The sequence below is a fragment of the Schistocerca americana genome, chromosome X (assembly GCF_021461395.2).
Source record: "Schistocerca americana isolate TAMUIC-IGC-003095 chromosome X, iqSchAmer2.1, whole genome shotgun sequence".
Taxonomy (NCBI): Eukaryota; Metazoa; Arthropoda; class Insecta; order Orthoptera; family Acrididae; genus Schistocerca; species Schistocerca americana.
In genome coordinates this window covers 374771610-374780140 of record NC_060130.1, presented here as the reverse complement: position 1 = coordinate 374780140, position 8531 = coordinate 374771610, and positions in this window count along the sequence as shown.

Below are 8531 nucleotides of genomic sequence, written 5' to 3'. Positions count from 1 at the left end.
TTGCGAAAGCTTGAATTTTGTGTGTATGTTTGTGTTTGTGTGTCTGTCGACCTGCCAGCACTTTCAATATATATATATATATGCTCCACCAGTGCTCTCCACACTATTATTCAAAGTGTGCATTTCACAGGAAAGATGAAGGCTTATTGGTCAATTGTCTCTCTCACAATCCAGTACTGGCATCCCAAATCCTCCTGAGTGAAAAATTCCTTGTTGAGAATCTTGGCCAGTCCACTGTGGTTGAATGACATAGTTTCTATCCACAGCATTAATTATTTTTTCCAATTTTGATGATACCTGTTATAAAACTTTTCTTTGTACATTTCTCCTTTTGCTTTACCATACAGTTAATATGTGCCTGTCAGTTGCTGCATGCCTGTAATGAGTAATGCCACATCTCGAGAACCAGTCATGAACTGCTACAAATAGTGGTAAACAGATCTTTCAAAGTAGTACTACCACACTGATGCAGACAGTTGTTTGTTATAAAACATAAGTAGTTATCTACATGTGCCTCACACTTGTTGCTCATTCAAGACCTCATACTTCAAGATACATATTTCTGACCATTGGTGTCTTGTCTTGGAATACTGATTTTAGGATCCACCTACATGTATATAATTTTAACTCTGAATGCTTGAGACACTATAGCAAAAATTCCCATTTCAACGTATTATAGTTAGTTAGAAGCTGTCCCTGAAAATGACATGCTGTAATAGCAACAAATGGAGGATGTGCACTGTATTACTTACATTGCTGGCATCTTTGAATGAAGAACAGACATATATGTTTGCATACACTGTGTAGATAATTATGGTAAGTAGACAATGCGATTCAGAATTTTGGAACAAAACGACTTTTTTACTGCTTCGAGGTCGTGGTTGTGAGAATGTATTATGTCCAGACAAGGAGAACTGTGGTTACTTAAGCCCATGCAGTTCATAGACAGCTGCTTAGTCTTGTCAGTAGTTTGGAACAATGATTTCCCATTTTACATAGGTAAAGTGTGTCTCAGAGAAAATGCTGCATACTTAGTTATGGTTTGAATCACAAACTGTTCCCTGAGGTGTTAATTCTTGAAAAAAAAAAAAAAAAAAAAAATGTAGTTTAGTGTTCAGTATTGTCATGTGGTCTTTTAATTTGTTGGCAGATGTTCTGCAACTGTGTGGAATGTCATTTAAATAAGCTCCACAGAATGTTCTTGCTGGTTGCTCAACTGTCTTAATGATGAATGTAGAAATATAATTAATAAGGATTTTGTAAGTTTTGAAATGAGACAAGTTTTGTATTCTGACAAGGGTGAATTATGTGGGAAAATACTCTCCCCACCCCCTTTTCCCTTTAATTTTAACTGATGCCAAGATGAGTGTTATTCAGCTTTGAGGACACTCCTCTGTAATTGTTTTAGCAGGATGCTGAAGAGCAAGGTGTCAATTACACAAAAAAATCGTGTCATAATAATAATAATAATAATAATAAAAATCATTGACAAGTTTCACTTTCACACTTAACTTATTCAAGTGGTATTCTGATCATATAGATGAAGGAATAGCACAATGAGGAAAATATGGAAGTGTGGCATTTTAATCAAAACAATGTCATTAGATATGTGTAGCAGAGTAATTAAGAAAACGTATTATTTTTTGTGATTTCTTAATTTCGCTTATAGTTAGAGAGTGAGTCTGTTGGAAATGCTGTGAAAATGTTGAAAAGTTTAATGTAGACCAGACCACTAAATGATTAAAACAATTTATATACTACCAGAGGGAATATCACCTTGTCATGATTGAAGTATTAACATTTCGAGGTGCAATTTAGTCAAACCATTACGTACAATTTTCAACTCATTTGTTTTGTGATGTCAAGATTTACAATGAGGCATTTTTTTTATCTGATCAATACAAAAAAGTCTTACATTATTTTACATACATTGGTATGATATAGTTACACAATACTCACAATGTGTACAGAAAAAAAATACAGTTCAATTCTTCTACTGCAAAGTTATGGTACACGAAACCTCAAAAACCACACTTTTCCACTATAGCACAAAGAGTTGTTCCTGAATTTTAGTTCATTGTAAGTTTTTAACCTCATAGAGTTTTAAATGCTGTGTATGAAGTTTAAAATTCTCTCTGTGATAAGTGTTGTAGTTGAGCTGAAAATAAAGTTTCAAATGCATATTTCTTTTTGTGTAAGAAAATAAAGACATAAGGTACAGTGATGGAATGGATAGTATTTTCAAATACTTTTAGCAATGGCTGACATGATACTTCCAGCAGTGTGAAACACATGATGTTATTTATTTTCTTTTGCCACACTAGTAGCCTGGTGACATTTGTTGAATTACCCCTAGAAGATTATGCCATGATGAGTAATTGATTCAAAGTATGTGTGTTCAGTTAATACACGTCAATCACAGCACAGCATATAGTATGGAGACATTATACATGCCTGATGGGATAATTTAATTCATGCTGCATGAATTGTATGGTAGTTTCACATGATGTTGCATTTCCTGGCATGGCCACATTACAAGGAAACTATCACCCTCCAACCTAACATAGACACTGCGCTACATTACAAATTAATATGTCAACATAAATTTAATTTAAAAAAATAATAAAAAATAAGCATAGTCATGTGTTGTGTGTCATCTCCAGAAAGACATTTGTCTCACCTCACAGGTCCTTTGCTGTGTTTGACTGATAGGAGCCAACTTAGGAAACGTTATATTGGGTTAGGTGTGACTGATTAACATAGAATAAGAGCTTGAGCTTGGCATGTTGGCCCTAAGGCTGCGGCCTACATAAGCAACAGAAGCGACTGACAGTGCTCAACATGCCCTGGTGTTCTGTGTGTGAGTGACAAACTCCTGCTGAAGGTGGCTTCTAGAGCTGTCAAGCTGTTTCTATAAAATGGCACACATAAAGGACAGAAAGTTGTAGCTCGAGAGTAAGGCAACAGATATCTCTCAATGGGAATGTGGATTGGCTGTGAGGCGTGCCAAGACAGTCTATGCTGTTGCAATAATGTTGAGTCCTGGATGGTGCATTGGCTACCACACCTGCCTAGTACGCAGGAGATCCCAGGTTTGAATCCCGGCCTGGTACACCTTTTCACTCGTCACTGCCGATTCCGTGTAATGCCCGAAGCAGGTGACAATAGTGATCCCCTCTCTTCCCTTCCCTTTCCTTACTTTCCCTCTCCACCTTCCATTTACATATAAAGAATATACAAGGATGAGCACTGATATGTTTGACTATCTCATCAATGAACTGAAAACGAGTGTTTCTTATGTGACCAATAAGTACCGAAGAATGAATATGACTGTAAGAAGGGATAAAATTACTCGCTGTAGCAAAGTGGGGTCTGTAGTTTTGTACTAGCATTTTTGACTATTAATCTACTTCATTGTTCATCCCAGGCTTGGATGCAGCAACTACTTAAATTTTAACTACCTGAACTACAAACCTATCACCTGTTTTGTTTAAAAAGTTTTCTCTACACTCTTTACACATAATCTCAAAGTACATTATCTAATATAGGACATTATTATCAATGAGTGTATATGCACTTATCCCAATACATCACAAACATTAAATTCCTAATAAAACACAGTGAACAGCAAAGAAATCTAATTGAGCTTTGTTTTTTGCAAACAGAATTCATCAGCAATCAATGTTAATGCCAAGTGTTTCTGTTAATCTAAATAGTTTGCATACATGAAGCAGAAAAATTTTTTTGAAGAAAAAGGTCAAACGTTTTCTGAAATAATTTTTCTAAAAGTAGGGAATAAAATAGATTAGAGACACATTTGATACACATAATTTACTGTACATGACTTAGAATATCATTCAAAGGGATGTAAAATGGTTGCCTAAACTGTTTTATTTCTTACTTTTAGACAAGTAATTCCACTAAACATTGGCAGATATCTTTTATTTTTCTTTCTTTCTTTCTTTTTTTTTTTTTAATTTTCAAGTTTAATTCAGAAAGAATGATCTTATTGAAACTTACTTTGTGTTGCAAGTGTCTTCTGTTCTCAAAATGTCCTAAATTTATTATATGGTTTGAAGGAAGCTTTTTTGACAGTTAAATATCACCCTAATGTATTTTTTTGTGCAAAAAATTAGCTAGGCCTTGAAGAAATGAACTTTTTGACACTTCCTTTAAATAGCTAGCAGTGGCTGTTCATGAAACATTTCAATGTTCCTTCAACTGACTAAGTTTTTTTTTAATTACCCTTGTTACTTCCAAATAATTAACTTTTTTTTTTGCAGAACTAGAACTCATGTTGGTCAATTTTATACCCTATTTGTTCATTTCCCACACTTTGGTCAGCTGTGAAAATGTGGACAAAAACCAATTGTATAATTTATTGGGAGTCCTTTCCTGCTCCGCTGAAACATTTGGACAAAACGCTTCAAGTGTTAATCATAGTTGAAATATGTGCCTCTTTGCATGTGATCATTTCTTTATCTTGAACCGTTTGCAAAATATGATGATTTTCACAACCCCAATTCCTGATGCGCAGGGACAGAATAGGGAGCGCCATGCCTGACCTGTTTGCCAGATATAACAACCAAACTCTCCAGAACTGAGAGAGATATAATTCTGATCTCAACTTCAAATAAAATTTCAACAATGAGATTTTCTATCTGCAGGAGAGTGTGCGCTGATATGAAACTTCCTGGCGGATTAAAACTGTGTGCTGGACCGAGACTCAAACTCAGAACCTTTGCCTTTCGCGGGCAAGTGCTCTACCAACTGAGCTATCCAAGCACGACTCAAGCCCCGTCCTCACAGCTTTACTTCTGCCAGTAAGTTTGGAACGTAGGAGATGAGGTACTGGCAGAAGTAAAGCTGAGAGGACAGGGCGTGAGTCATGCTTGGGTAGCTCAGTTGGTAGAGCACTTGCCTGCGAAAGGCAAGCATCCCGAGTTCGAGTCTCGATCCGGCACACAGTTTTAATCTGCCAGGAAGTTTCATATCAGTGCACACTCCACTGCAGAGTGAAAATCTCATTCTGGAAACATCCCCCAGGCTGTGGCTAAGCCATGTCTCCGCAATATCCTTTATTTCAGGAGTGCTAGTTCTGCAAGGTTCGCAGGAGAGCTTCTGTTAAGTTTAGAAGGTAGGAGACAAGGTACTGGCAGAAGTAAAGCTGTGAGGATGGGGCGCGAGTTGTGCTTGGGTAGCTCAGTTGATAGAGCACTTGCCCGCGAAAGGCAAAGGTCCCGAGTTCGAGTCTCGGTCCGGCACACAGTTTTAATCTTCCAGGAAGTTTCAAAATTTTGATATGTTAGCTACATTTACTATGCAGAAATTTGTGACCATATGCAAATTTCATACAATGCGTTTTCCCTAAATGTTCTTGGAGCTATTTACATAGTTTTACGCAGCTCAGGAACTATGGTGAATAACCAAAAGAAATTCAGTCCATCATCGAGCGACAATACCAAGTTGTAAGAGGCGAAAGAAGAAAATTTTTGCACCTAATGGTATTGTTAAAATCAGATGATAAGTTTTTCATAGCAGCCAGGATGCCCTCTCAAGTGCTTCACTGAGAAGACTTGTAGGTGACACTGTCACACATGCTGTAGTGACAAGATTCAGACACATTTGAATTTGAATGTCGCCAATTATAGCAGACGACAAGCAACAGCAAAACGGATGTCACCAACGTAGGATGCTTCTATAGCTACAATGGCGGTTGTGTTTTGTCGCATGGACCTGTTGCGCCTGTCGGACGCTTCTGCTGCTCACATAAGCCTGTGAGACTGTATGAGAAGGGTGTCGCCACTGATGTCACACAAGTGATGTAGTTCGCCATCTGGCAGGACACAATCATTTTAGACCGTGCTGTTCTTTTCTTATGACTCTTGATTACATTATGTGGCATTTAACTTTGTTGTAATTTTGGACTTCTGCTGTATTTGTTTCTTCACATTGATTTACTTGGCAGGTAGTGGGACTCTGGCTTGACTATGGGCTTTATCGGAGGATCCTTAGGCAGGCTGCCTACCATGTTTATGATGTCAGGGCAGGGGCCGGTTTTGTGATACATCAAATAATTGTTCAAAGGAGTTGTCAGATAATGTATTCGGTGTTACCTCACAATGCAGTTCATCCTAAGCGCCATTCACATTACATGTATGTTTCCCCAGGTGATTTATCTGGGTCAAAGTCACTATTATCTACTACCCTATTCTCAGAGTATTTCCTGCTACAGAGTTTAGGCTATGTTCGAAAGACTTTAAAACGGATGTGTCAGGTGATAGGTCAAAACATACTATTATTAGTCCAGCAACCACTATTAGTCTTGTCACAATCATTTTTCAGTCAGATTCATTTTGGATTTCAGATAGACCAATTGTTTCTGCAAGGGTGCCCAAGAATTCGGTTCATGAGATGTGCCCTGGCGCAAGTGTCATAGTGCTCAGCCTGGCTGGCACATTTCCCCCACCACCACACCATGCTGTATGGGTGTGAGGAGGGGAAAACTGTGCACACACCACATTTGAATGACAACGCAGTCACACTACATATGATATAGTTTCACATTTCTCAATAGCATAGATCAAAAGCAAAACAAATTTGCCATATTATTTAATTGCTTTTGGCACACTGAAGACATATTATAATTTTTATCTGGTACAAACACTCAGTATATGCACAGACAGATAATTTCATATGTTTTCGCACTCAGGTTCCTACATAATCGTGACTTATCTAGTTTCATATCGGAAAAACGTCTTTCACACAAGAAGTAGAGCAAAGGTCGTTCTGTCACACTTTTGATATCAAATTAACTGACTAAATTAATTAAATTGATCAATTAATTATCCCCTCCCACCATTCCTCCCCCATCTAGAAAAATAGAAGGAAGTTCAGAATTGGCAGAAAATTGAAATCTTCTTGGTAAATTGAAATGACAACTGCATTTCATTGTAGAAGAAAGTGCCGGCTGCAGTGGCCGAGAAGTTCTAGGCGCTTCAGTGCGGAACTGCGCTGCTGCTACGGTCGCAGATTCGAATCCTGCCTCGGGCATGGATCTGTGTGATGTCCTTAGGTTAGTTAGGTTTCAGTACTTCTAAGTCTAGGGGGCTGATGGTCTCAGATGTTAAGTCCCATAGTGCTTAGAGCCATTTGAACCATTTGTAGAAGAAATAATAATAATAATAATAATAGTAATAATAATAATACAATTTGCATTTTGCTGGTTTGGAAGGATGTAGGGTTCTCTCTTTATTTCGCCATCTGATTATGCTGTCACAATATAAGATGGCCGACCCAGAATACTGGGGCAGTCTAACTCCCCTCCTCCTGCTACTGGCGGGTGATTCAAAAATCACTGGGACAATTAAATTTTTTTCCTCTGGCTGTGAAGCATGGGAGTTGGAGAGGGGTCGCTCCCATTGATTGAGTGCTAGAGAGTAGCTCTAGCCAGTTTTGTCAATAACTGCTGGATGTAGAGAGGGTATTTTCACTATTAGTATAGCACTAGAGAGTTGCTCCAGCCAGTCTAGCCTATAGCCTGTAAGTAGGCTGTTTAGGTTTTTATGTTGTTAACTCCACGTAGCGCTCTGTATAAAAATCACTGACTGTGCTATGTGCAGTCTGTGACTGGTTTGCATTGTTGGAATATTCGCTATTGTACTGTTGGGCGTAGCATTTTGAAAAGCAGAAAATGTGTCTGGACTTAATTGAGAAAAAGGTGAGGACGCAAAACCTGAATCTATGGTATTTGCAAGATTATGTCCTGTCATTTCGGGTTCCTGGGGCGAGCTGTTGCCGACCGATCGATCGACAATACTACCCTGTTCACTAGCTGTTTCACTGTCTACACCATTACTTATTGCCTGGTCCATTTCCCTATGCACAATTACCGAATTACTATTCTGAATATTTGCTAATTCATTACACAGTGGCACTAACACTCTCGTCTTCACTGTCATTTCTCAATTTATTTTGCAGCCTAGTGTTACGTTTTTCACACGCCATAATTGTCAAAATATTTCACACGATAACACAGAAAAGCCACAATTTGAAGAGCAAAATAAGAAAACACATTAACATAGCACTGAAAATAATATCTAATTAATTGTAAGCACGGCTGCGAAATACTAGGTGCAAATCTACATGCGTGCCACCTGTTTTACAGTACAACAAATGAAAACTACAACTACAAAGGAAATTCTCTCTACAGTTACGCGCTAGCAATAAAGAATAACTACACTAATTACTCAAACCACAAGAAAAAATCAGAAGATTCCAGTGAGGTATCCTCGGCTAAGGGTCGACATATGAAACGTCCCCTTAGAAAAAACTTAAAATGACAGTGCTGGAAAACCTCTTACGTTATTTGATTTTCTAATAGCTGAGCAAAACTGAATGTACTCAGACATTTCTCTCTTTACTTTTCTGATTATCACAATATTTTTAGCGCAACGCTATCCGACTTTCAATAATCCCTACAAAAGAATGCCCCTGACAAACAATAACCTATACCTTTCATGAATCACTTA